Source organism: Camelus dromedarius, chromosome 20 (genome assembly GCF_036321535.1).
Source record: "Camelus dromedarius isolate mCamDro1 chromosome 20, mCamDro1.pat, whole genome shotgun sequence".
NCBI lineage: Eukaryota > Metazoa > Chordata > Mammalia > Artiodactyla > Camelidae > Camelus > Camelus dromedarius.
In genome coordinates this window covers 34,616,441-34,628,603 of record NC_087455.1, presented here as the reverse complement: position 1 = coordinate 34,628,603, position 12,163 = coordinate 34,616,441, and the positions used below count along the sequence as shown (strand labels likewise).

The following is a 12,163-nucleotide window of genomic DNA, read 5'->3' as shown; positions in this document are numbered from 1 at the left end:
GATGAAAGTGTTTTAAAATTCACTGCAGTGATGGTTGCACAATTCTGTAAATATACTAAACACTAGTAAGTCCTACACTTTACCTGGGTGAATTTTATGGTATGTTAATTTTATCTCAATAAAGCTGTGACCCAAAAAAGGACGCAGTAATTCCTGCAGCCAAACCCAACCTGATATGAACGTATAAGACCCAGACTGCACATCTGCACTGACCTCAATCCAGACACTTCAGAACAAATGACTTGTGTTCTATTATCACAGATGCTTTGAGGGTCTTTAATCATTTTATTTTCACTTAAATATATTTGTTTCACTTATTTTATTTATTATTTTATCTCCTCTTTTATGTTTTACTTTAAAAAAATGTGAATAAGAACATTTCAGGACATGAAGAGTTTCTTCGACCTGAGCAAGAGGGAGGGAGAAGTGTGATCACAGGTCCCTCAGCCTCTCTCCTGGGGCCTTTGCTCAGGCAGTTCAATACCAGAGGAGGCCTTGGAACTCAGTGCCCACCCAAAAGGGAGGACTGTTTTCTTCCTACGTGACCAAATCTAGTAACTGGAGAGGCAAAGGAGAAATGTTTTCTCCCTTTAGTCTTCCCGCTCAGGATTACATTAAGCCTAGTGTCAGTAACAACCCAGGAGAAATTCTGGAAAAGCTCTGTTATCTTAAGCCTGAAATTTTCCAGTTGCTACATGAGAAAACCCAGGAACTGAAATCTCACATCTGCGATCCACTTAATCTCCCTGCTTAAGTAGAAGCAGCCCAGGGTGCAGAGGAAGGAGGAGGAGAGGGTGGATCTACTGGGGAGAAATTCTCCGGGCTTACCAGTGAGGGCTCGGGAAATGCCAGGTCTCCCCCAGGAAGCAGGGGGAAGGCCCCGCAGAGCATCTTTTTTTTTTAATTCTTATTTTTAATTAACGTGTAATCGATTTACAGTTTTAGTTTCAGGTGTACAGCAAAGCAATTCAGTTATACATAAATACATACATACATATTTTTTCAGTTTCTTTTCCATTATGGCTCATTACAAGAAACTGAATATAGTTCTCTGTGCTATACAGTAGGACCTTGTTATTTATCTATTTTATACATAGTAGTGTGTATGTGTTAACCCCAAACTCATAATCTATCCCTTCCTCCCTTCCCCGCTGGTAACCACAGTTTGTTTTCTATGTCTGTGAGTCTATTTCTGGTTTGTAAATAAAATTTGTATCTTTTTCTTTTTTTTTTCTAGAGTCGCACTTACCTTGCCTGCCCCTAGTTTAAACCTAATGAATTTGACCAGCGTCTCACAGAGGCAGGGCTCCAGAGGGACTTCTTCACTCCCATATCGTCCCAATTCTGCTCCCTAAGCATGAGGAATGACAGGGGTTGCCTAGAACCAGGATTATATCCAAATAGATTTACAAGACAGAGGTGACTCAGAAAAATGCACCCCAATGTTCACAGCAGCACTATTTACAATAGCCACGACATGGAAGCAACCTAAATGTCCATTGATAGATGACTGGATAAAAAGTTGTGGTATATTTATGCACATGTGGTATATTTATGGAATACAATTCAGCCATAAAAAAGAATAAAATAATGCCATTTGCTGCAACATGGATGAATCTGGAGATAGTCATTCCAAGCAAAGTAAGCCAGAAAGAGAAAGAAAAATACCATATGATATCACTTATATGTGGAATCTTTAAGAAAAAAGACACAAATGAACTTATTTACAAAGCAGAAAGAGACTCATAAGACATAGAAAAGAAACTTATGGTTACTGGGGCGGGGGAAGGAGGTGCAAAAGGGATAAATCGGGAGTTCAAGGTTTGTAGATACTATTATATATAAAATAGATAAACAACAAGTTTCTTCTATACAGCACAGGCAACTATATTCAGTATCTTGTAGTAACCTATAATGAAAAAGAATATGAAAAGGAATGTATGTATGTACAAGTATGACTGAAACACCATGCCGTACACCAGAAATTGACACATCGTAAACTGACTATATAGACAATTAAAAAAAAAAGACAAAGATGGCAGTACCCTCTCTCAGTTACCACTTTATACAAAAAAAAAAAAAAAAGAATAGTAACAGTTAACAGTTAATAACACAGGGATTGACTAACCTACCACTCTTTTCTATCCCCTGAAAGAGTTTTCTGAAGACAAATAACAAATTTTTGGTTCCGGGGTTCTCAGCCCTGGCTGCATGGACTCATAAGGATTCTGACTGGATTGGTTTTGCTGACCTGACAGCAACCACTTCTGGGGTCTCCAGCACAGCTGAGGTTGAGACCCACCGGTCCAGTGCCTGCCCTTTACAGATAAAGAAACTGAGGAACAAAGAAGATAAAAATAGCCTCTTCAAGGCTTGAATCCAGGTGTGAACTAAAAAAAAAAAAAAATCAAAGCGCTGAAGACCTACCCTGGGCTGAGCTCCAGTAACAGCCAGCGGAACGCGTGGCTCTACCTAAGTACCAGGCAAAGCAAGCAGACAGGCAGCTCAGGACCACGAAGCAGGTGCACCAGCTCACAGAGCCATGGCCAAAACATCGATACTTCCACCCCAACAGCATTCCCACCAGCTGGTCCCTCCACTCCACCTTTCCTGAGAGTTACTTCACTGGGAATCCTGCCCCGGCTGAGAAACCTACGCAGGTGTCATTTCCATTAACTGATATAACACCAAATACTCTATTCCACAGAGCATTTTCTACCCAGATCTCCTCCCCAGCTGGTATCCTCCTCAATCTCCCCTCCCAACCCGACCTCCCTTGTCACAGAGCAGTAGCATCACCTGGCCGACTTGATCTCGTCACTCTCTCAGCTGGTCTGGAGGAAGCTCATTCTCTCTCAGAGCTAATGCGTAAGTGGTTAGCTTTACTATAGCTCAGCTCAGACCAGCCAAGCCTAGTGGCCAATATTGTTCAGAGTTAGAGATGATGCCTGGTGTACCTTGTCCCCGGCAATAACTCAATTATCCCTGACTCGATGGGCTCCCTAAATGTACCCTCCCCTCAATGGCTGAACATTCGCTCCGTTACTGGGTACATGTAGCTCCCAATACAACGATGTGCTGACCTTCCTTCTGGGATCTAACTGGTCTACAGGGACCTTGGCCTTGGAAAATCCATTTTCTCCTGTCTTTGGAATACAGGGCTCTTTGGTCCTTTGCTTTGTTGACCAGGAGGGAAAGAATGGAGGAAAATTACAAGGGAGCCAGTCCCAGTGGTCTCAGTGTCAGTGGCACATTTCCTGAGCCTGATACAGGCAGTGAGAACTTATTTCTCCCAATCTTTATTCAGCTCTCTGATAAACAAGTCTGCTATTCTCTGAGTCAGAGTGCTTAAGACCAGACTTTGGAGACGGGCAAAATTGAGATCTGAATCCCAGTTCCAATGTTATTCTTTGACTCTGTATTTATCACCAACATGGGTTTGGAAATCTTAGACCAGACCCTCCATACCACACCCTACTCTGTGCTCATAACTGCAACGGCCCAATTAAGAGGGTGAAAAACTTAAGTGCATTAGGGGTCTCTGTAGGGAGCTCAAACTCTGTCTAAAAATGGTACCAAGATATTTAAGAGTATGTTGAAGGTAGAAAGAAGAGATCATGTTTTCTTTTTTTAAATGTTTTATATTTATTTATTTTGTGGGGAAGGTAATTAGGTTTATTTATTTACATATTTATTTTGATGGAGGTACTGGGGATTCAGCCCGGGACCCCATGCATGCTAAGCATGTGCTCTACCACTGAGCTATACCCTCCTCCCATTTTTCCATTAATTCCTTTTCGAAAGAGCCTTTCAACTCTACTCTACCTGCCTTAAGAGTGTTTTCCCATCTTCTTCCCAACCACAGTCAGACCAGAAATTAACAGCAATTATCCTCATCTGTCACAGCCTCAGTAATTAGGAGGCCTGAGCAGCCCATCTTGTGGTATTACAAAGGCTGCCAGAAGACTAAAATTGGTGTCATGAACACATCAAACTAGATAAAGAGGAAGCCACAGAAAGTTAAGTTCAAATCCTCAAATGAGTTTCTGCTTAAAAAGTTAGAATACAGCAAACATCAGTGAGAAAGCTCGAAATGAACCATTGGATATCACAGGGAACGTGATTTGGACATATTCCTCACCAAATGACTTCTGGAAGTGCAGTGGGAACTCTGATTTCTATTGGTAGCTGACTAGAGAGTTGCCCTGGCTTTATAACCCTTCAGCAGTGATAAACTAGGAAAAAACCATATGCAACATATAACATATTTTGTGGCACCTACAACTCTCCCCAGCAGGAACCCTGCAGTTTTCAAACGTAGTCCATTTGTTTGTTCCAGAAGTTGTTTTGCTATCTGACACGTTTATCCACTGAATTTAGGGATGGACCCTAATTCTTGCCTTGAGGTGGGAAGCCCCATGAAAAACTGGCAGGACCCACAGGCAGGGACACTACTTTCCCACCAGTGCCATCTGGTTCCCTAGTCTGGCAGTATTATTTCGCTTTTGTGCCTCGGTAAAAGGGCTTCCTTCTAGGAAAGCGGAACTTACCCCTAAGATTCTATTGGTTCCCAAAGCTCACTCCTGATTGGTCCATTTCTAACACCTACTCTGCATATGATGTTGCAAAATGTTGCAAAGTCTTGACTGGTAGCCTATAAAAGCCTGTGTAAACCTACAGATGGAGTCCAGAGCTTGGAGTGTTCACTCCTCTGGGTCCACTGGCATAATAAACCTGAGTCCTCCAAGCCTCCGAGTGCTGCTTGGTCTCTCACTAGGATCCAGGTTGCTGTAACACTGAGCTGTAACACACTTTGCTGTAACAGCTTAACTACTTCGTCCAATCACTGAGTAGTTACTTTGACGACCTCTATTTAGCGAGGGTCTGTTCTGGGTCAGACACTGGGCAAAGCGCTTGGCTTATGTCCTCTCTAACGTGCACAAGTATGCAAGGTAGGTCACAATCTCCAAGCCCCCACTTACAGCTAAGGAAACTGAGGCTCACAGAGTTCAAATACCTTGCTCAAAGGCACATAGTTGGTAGGTTCCAGCGCTAGGATTTGAACTCAGATGTACTGACTCAAGATCTTTGCCACTGTGGACACTGCTCCTGATTCATAGGGATGCCCTCATCACAGCTTCTATCCTGGACACTGACCACATCCTTTCTCTCATCACTTGGCCTTGAATGGCTTTATTGCCACCAACCAGAAGAGGCCTTAGTATACATCCAACTCCATTTTATATAGTCTAAAAAAAGTTCTGGAGGATTTATGTCACAACTAAAATTGTTGCTTTAGGCAAACTCACCTATGTTCAAGCAGGCAATGTTAAGCCAGCCCTATTTATTCATACGTTCCTATGTGAATTCATCCAGACTGCTCTGTCCAAAGGCCATGCTCTCCATTTCATAAGCCTCATGGCTTCATCAAGTTTCAATGTTGAGGAAGGTGGAAGCTTCTCTTCGTATTTTCCAGGCTTAAATCATGTCCACTATGCTGTGTGGAGAGGAACCCTAGGGTGACAAGAAAAAGTTTCTCTTACAGACCTGGATTGGAGATTGTCATTCTAAGTGAAGTAAGCCAGAAAGAGAAAGAAAAATACCATATGATATTACTCATATGTGGAATTAAAAAAAAAAAAGAAAGAAAAAAGAGGACACAAATGAACTCATCTACAAAAGAAACAGACTCACAGACATAGTAAACAATCTCACTGTTACCAAGGGGGGAAATGGGGTGGGAAGGGAAAAATCGGGAGTTCGATATTTACAGATACTAACTGCTATATATAAAATAGATAAACAACAAGTTTCTACTGTATAGTACAGGGAACTATATTCAATATCTTGTAGCAGCCTATAATGAAGAAGAATATGAAAAGGAATATATGTATGTATATGTATGACTGAAACATGATGCTGTACACCAGAAATTGACACACTATAAACTGACTATACTTCAAGAGAAAAAAAGAAAAAGAAGTTTCTTTTATAGATGTCTTTCAGTAAATAAATGAAGCGAGAATGATCCAATTTGAATACTACCATTTTGCCAACACCTACTGAAATAATGAGTTTTAGGCAAAGGTCATCAGTGGCGGCCACAGCACTAACAGGCAAGCTGGTCACTAGGTGCCTTCCAGCAGAAGGATGCAATACTATTTATGCAGGATTATTGCTCAAAAAATGCACCTGAAGTCAATAAAACTTTTGATTCTAGAGTGTAGATCTAGCCACGTAGATCTCTTTGCACTGACTATATAGAAGATGCAGAAACATTCTCTGTAAGGACATCTTTCCCGTCCACCAAGATAAAAGCAAAGGATGTAATATCAAAAGGTAACTGAGTAAAGACTTTTCAACAGGAATTCAAATGAATGAGGTCCCTCTAGGATAATCTTTCTGCTGGTGATTAATTGGATTCAAGAATAGATGTTGAAGCCCCAGGGGAGTCTCTAGTCTGTAAATACCAAATGCTTCAGCCAGGCTGTGTGTGTATATGTGTGTGTGTGTGTGCGTGTGTGTGTGTGTGTGTTTAAACACAAACAGAAGTAGAGGGAGTAATGTAATGAACCCCATGCACCATCACCCAGCTTCAGCAATGATCAGCTCATGCTCAGTCATCTTTCATCGATGTTTCCCTTGAACCACACTACCTGACCCCGCACCACCAACCCCAAGCATTCAAATTGGCTTCTTAGTGGAAAAAATGGTGGTCTTGTCTGGAAGCAGCTCTCTGGCTGACTCTGCTAGAGGTAGAATGGTCCTCACTCACTTGGAATACAGGCCAGGCTTGTCAACTCATAAAATTATGTCAGCTCTGCTCTCTGCCTGATATCAAACTTACAAAAGCTCTTCTACTGTTAAACTAGCTGGGTTCTTGGAGGATTTTTCCAATTTTATTTGCGCTGAAGTCTGAAGAGGAAGGTTACTCTTAACATCACCTATTTGTGGTAGCCAATTTTGAGGAAATTTTGCTCTCTTAACCACAGACAATGGTGAGTTCTGACTCTTAATGACAGAAGTTCGTGAGTTTTGGCTCTGGACCACAGAAGTTCATGAGTTGAAAAAACTATGTATGGCTTCCTCCTTCAATCAATGACTCAGAATAACTGCCTTCTAGACTCCAACCAAACAGCTGTCTTTGCCTGGCCACTGCTACCCAGGTCTGGTCAAAAACCTGAATGAATATGAGAAAGATTCAATCCTCACAGCACACACCAGGATAAATTTCAAGTAGCTCACAGATTTAATTTCTTTAAAAGAACCATACCGTACACATAGCAGAAGAAAGCATGGGTGAATCTCTCTGCAATCAGGAAAGGGAAAAACTCCTAACTCAAAATCCAGAAGCAACAATGGCAAGACTAATAAACTTCATAATAATACTTTTTTAAAATTTTGCATGGAAATAAATACCAAGAGCAAAGTAAAAAGAAATGATAAACTAGGAAAAAACAAAAAACATATGCAACATATAACAGAGAAAGGGTTGAAATAGTTAATGTATAAGAGCTTCTAAAGATAGAAACAAAAAAGACACCAAAAAAGTAAACAAATGGACAAGCAACATGAACAATAGTTTATAGGAAAGAAATACAAATAGCCCTAACACATATTTTTTAAAAACCCACTGCACGTCACTAAAAATAAGAAAATATAAATTAAAGACTATTTCTTAACCATCAGATTAACAAAAACCCAAAATACATGTCCTGTTGGAGAGGCGATGGGGAAATAGTCACTCTCATATATTGCTAGCGAATGAAATGATAATACCCTGGGGTTGGGAACTGGGCCATATCAGCAAAACGACATTTACCCTTTGTCTTAGAAATCTCACTTCTAGGAATATATCCCATAGATACAACTGGAAAAATGATCCAAACACGTATGTACAAGGTTATTTATTGCAGCACTAGTTATCACCTCCCCCGAAAAAAACCCAAATCTGGAAGCAACCAGAATATCCACAATAAGGCTCTGAATGAATAAAATGTGGTATATCCACTCAATGAATAGAGTGCAGTTAAAAGGAACAAGGATGATTTCTATATCCCACTATGGACCAAACTCCAGGATACACTATTAAGTGAAGAAAAGAAGATAGAAAAAAGTATACATAGTACGCTACCATTTATCTAATACGGAAGAAGGGGAAGACACAAATTTATATATTTGTATGTATATAAATTATGTACATATATAAACACATATACATGTGCATTTGCTTATACATCAGAAAAGAGAAGGGTAAACCTCTTTTGTTTAATTGTTAAAGAAGAGAAGGATCAAAGTGGAGAGAACAGAACAGAAGCTAGAACTTCTCTGAATAGAATCTACTGTACAGATTTGACATTAAAACCATGTAAATTCTTTACATGGCTGTAAAACAACATTAAATCAAAATGAATAGATAAACAACAAGGTCCTACTGTATAGCACATGGAACTACATTAATAGCTTGTAATAACCCATAATGAAAAAGAATATACATAAATATATATAACAGAATCACTATGCTGTGCACCAGAAACTAACACAACTTTGTCGATCAACTGCACTTCAATTAAAAAAAAAATCAAAATGAAAAGAAAGCAATTCCTAAACATGGAAAGCAAATGAAACAAATGAACGTTCCCATATATTGAGCTGGAAATGCAGCCTGAGAAAAATTCATCTAAGTAATTTTATTTTTGGCAGGGGAGGTAATTAGGTTTATTTTTTATTTTTTGATGGAGGTACTGGGGAACAAACCCAGGACCTTATGCATGCTAAGTCCACACTCTACCAATTGAGCTTTATCCTAATCCTGCCAAGTAATTTTAAAGCAGTAATATGACTATGAACCCTAGTGGGATAGCTTCTAAGGACAAAAGTCACTTTAAAAAACCTTAAACGTTTTCAGAAATCATACTGTTAGCAATGATTATCAATGCCATTATTCTGAAACATAGATGGTAAAGCCAAAAGTAATTACATTAGTATTGTTTGGAACTTAAGATTTTAGGCAGAAGAGAGAAAATATACAAGTACAAAATCAAAGAAGTTAAAAACCCTATAATACTAAATTCAAATTCAAAATATTAGCGGGCATCCATGATATATTTCCTTTTAAATATTTTTTATCATTCTGTCCACTGAAACAGCCTAGAAACAATGGCCAACTCATAAGCAGAGAGTAGCCCTAAAGCCAGCTTGTGATCTTTAAATTGTTTTTCCCAAAAGGAACTAAGCCTCCTTGGAGAAATTGCTGATTCTAGGTCTGGAACAAGAAATGTACAAGATGTGCCTAGAACATCTGTCATACCGGACAGCAAGGAAGTTATCAAAAACTACCGGGGGTGTATCAAAGGATTCAGAAGTAAACAGAAGGAGGCTCTCAGAGGCAAAAGATGGAAATTTTTGAGAACCATTAAGAATAATGACGGCAATGAACTAAAATACATCAAATCTGTTAAAAAGCCATGAGGTTGTAATTATATGCAACAAATTATTGAATAATATGCAACAAAAATTCATTGATGAAAGAAAAATACCATATGATATCACTCATATGTAGAATCTAAGAAGAAAAGAAAAAAGGAGATACTAATGAACTTTTCTACATAACAGAAACAGACTGACAGACATAATAAACAAGCTTATGGTTAGCAGGGGGAAAGAGGGTGCGAAGGGGTACATTGGGAGTTCGAGATTTGCAGATAGTAACTACTATTATAAAATGATTAAAAAACAAATTTTTTCTGTATAGCACAGGGAACTATATTCAATATCTTGTAGTAACTTATAATGAAAAATAATATGAAAATGAATATATGTATGTATATGTATGACTGAAACATTATGCTGTACACCAGAAATTGACACATTGTAATTGACTAAATAAATAAATAAATAAATAAATAAAAATAAATAAATTCATTGATCTCCTTTGGAGGATGCTAGAGAACCTATTTATTATTCTGAAAACATGTAAGAATCAAGGATTTAACCTGCCCTTGCCCAAACTATATCTCAGTTAACTAAATAGTTTTAAGGAAAAGTTTCTCACTGTAGAAGTCGTTCAGCAAATAAATGAAGGAATGATGGAGTTAGAAGATTACCATTTTGCAACCGCTACTGAAAAATGGATCCAATCAAAGATGATGAACTACGACAGACAGACAACTGGTGGCACCATGTGCCTCTTGAGAGAAGCATGCAATACCCCTTATGAAGAATTCTTGATGAAAAATTATACCTGAATCAGATCAAACCTCCAGTTCTAAGAGTGTAGGTCTAAACAGCTGGTCTACAGGAAATACTGGTCAGAGGAACAGGTTACAGATGAAATGACAGTCAGAGTTGCAAAATACAAAATGTGAGACACTACAGGGCAGATGACTCTGTTTCTTCCATGTATAAACTGAAAAGGGAAAAAAAAGATTAAATGATTATAGACTAAAAGAATTAAGAGAATGTTTGGACCTTATTTGGACCTGATTGAAACAAACCAATTCTTTAAAAAAAAAAAATAATGGAGGTGAGAGGGTATAGCCCAAGTGGTAAAGTACATGCATGAGGTCCTGGGTTCAATCCCTAGTACCTCCTCTAAAAATGAATAAGCCTAATTGCCTCCCCCCAAAATAATAATAGTAGTAATCTGTAAGTTAATAAACCTAATTACCTCCCTCCCCTGTAAATAAATAAATAAAATTATATAATTAGGGAAATTCCAATGCTGTCCATTTTTAGGTGTGAAAATGGTTATGTAATTTCAGTTTTTAAAGAGTTCTAATTTAGTAATACATGTGGAAAGACTGATGGATGAAGTGGTTTGCTGTCTTGGATTTGCTTCAGAAGAATCCATTTAGGCTGTGGGGGAGGGTAGCGTGGTACACAGGCAGCTTAGATGGAAAAGATCGGGTGTGACCTGAGACTTGCAGAAGCTGGGTGATGGTACGTGGAAGTTTATTACATTATTCTCTCTACTTCTGTTTATTTTAAAATGTTCTATTAGGAAACATTAAAATGAGAAAATTCAACGTACACACACACCCTGACTTCTTGTTCTTGTTTTGAGCAAAGGATCTGGGTCAGTAACGGGTGAGTGGTGATTCTTTTGTTTAAACAAGCAAAGCATTCACTTCTTTTTCTTAAAAAAGACTATTTATTTCTTTATTTAAAATTATTTTCATTGAGATATAATTAACATATAATATTGTATTTTAGCAGAAACATCTTAAATGTCCACATACAGTGACTAGAGTAATGGTTAAGGAAGCCATAACACATTCATAGGATAGAATATTTTGTGACCATTGACAATGTTACACAGAAATTGTAATGATATGAAACGTAATTATGGTAAATCATCAAAAGTGAGGCCAAGGAGGATGCAAACTTGTATTTTATAATATTTCAGTAGAAATTATAATAAAAAACTCCCTCTGCATAGGAAAAATCTAGAAGAAAGACTTTGAAACACTGACAAATAACCCTATGACTACAGCAGATCTATGAACAAGTTTTATTAGATTTTGACATTTTTCAATCTTTTCTCAACATGGATTAATTTTATAGCAGATAAATAAAATGGAGTGTTATTTTTGTTTGTTTCTTACTAACTTTTTGTTTGTTTCTTACTAATTTGCATTTACTTCTTTAAGGACAGTGATGAGCACTTGCTGATTGGAACGCTGCCTGACAAGAGACCATTCAACCGTGACACCGTGTGCTGAACACTCCTATTTCACATTCTGGATCTGGTCTTTCAGAAAATTTAAATGAAGCCTCCTGAATTAGAAAGTAAATTTGGAGGTCAAAGCACTAAAATATTAGTATTCAGAGATAATAACCATCCTCCTTTGTTAGCGCCTAAATGATGTAAAGACTCTTCCTGAGCTTGGCTCTGTGGCCGGGTGGGTGCACAATAGCACCTACAGACACAGGGGCCGGTGACCTGGCCGCCAACGGGGTTGTAGGGGGAGGGGCAGATTGTCCACTTGAGATTAAGCGTCAGGAATTTGCAGACATCCTGGGGATGTCGTTAACCTTTCACGGCACGCTTTGAGGCTCTGTATCTCCAATGGTCAGAGAAATCTAAGCTGATGGTGGGGTCACAAGTGATTACACTCAGTGCCATTCAGGAAGTATCATTCCAGACCATATACTAAGCATT

The 12,163-nt window shown here is 38.6% G+C and overlaps 1 protein-coding gene across 2 annotated transcripts in view; it reads right to left on the bottom strand.

The window, feature by feature from the left end:
* Positions 1 to 12,163, bottom strand: part of CDH17 (cadherin 17) — a 91,155-nt gene that overhangs the window by 65,656 nt on the left and 13,336 nt on the right. The window contains exon 2 of one of the 2 annotated variants that reach the window (XM_031439328.2): positions 5,310 to 5,514. The exons of the other annotated variant lie outside the window; for it this stretch is intronic. The gene's annotated coding sequence lies outside the window, so the exon portion shown is untranslated. The remainder of the gene's footprint in view (positions 1 to 5,309; positions 5,515 to 12,163) is intronic. 2 annotated transcript variants of the gene reach the window in all.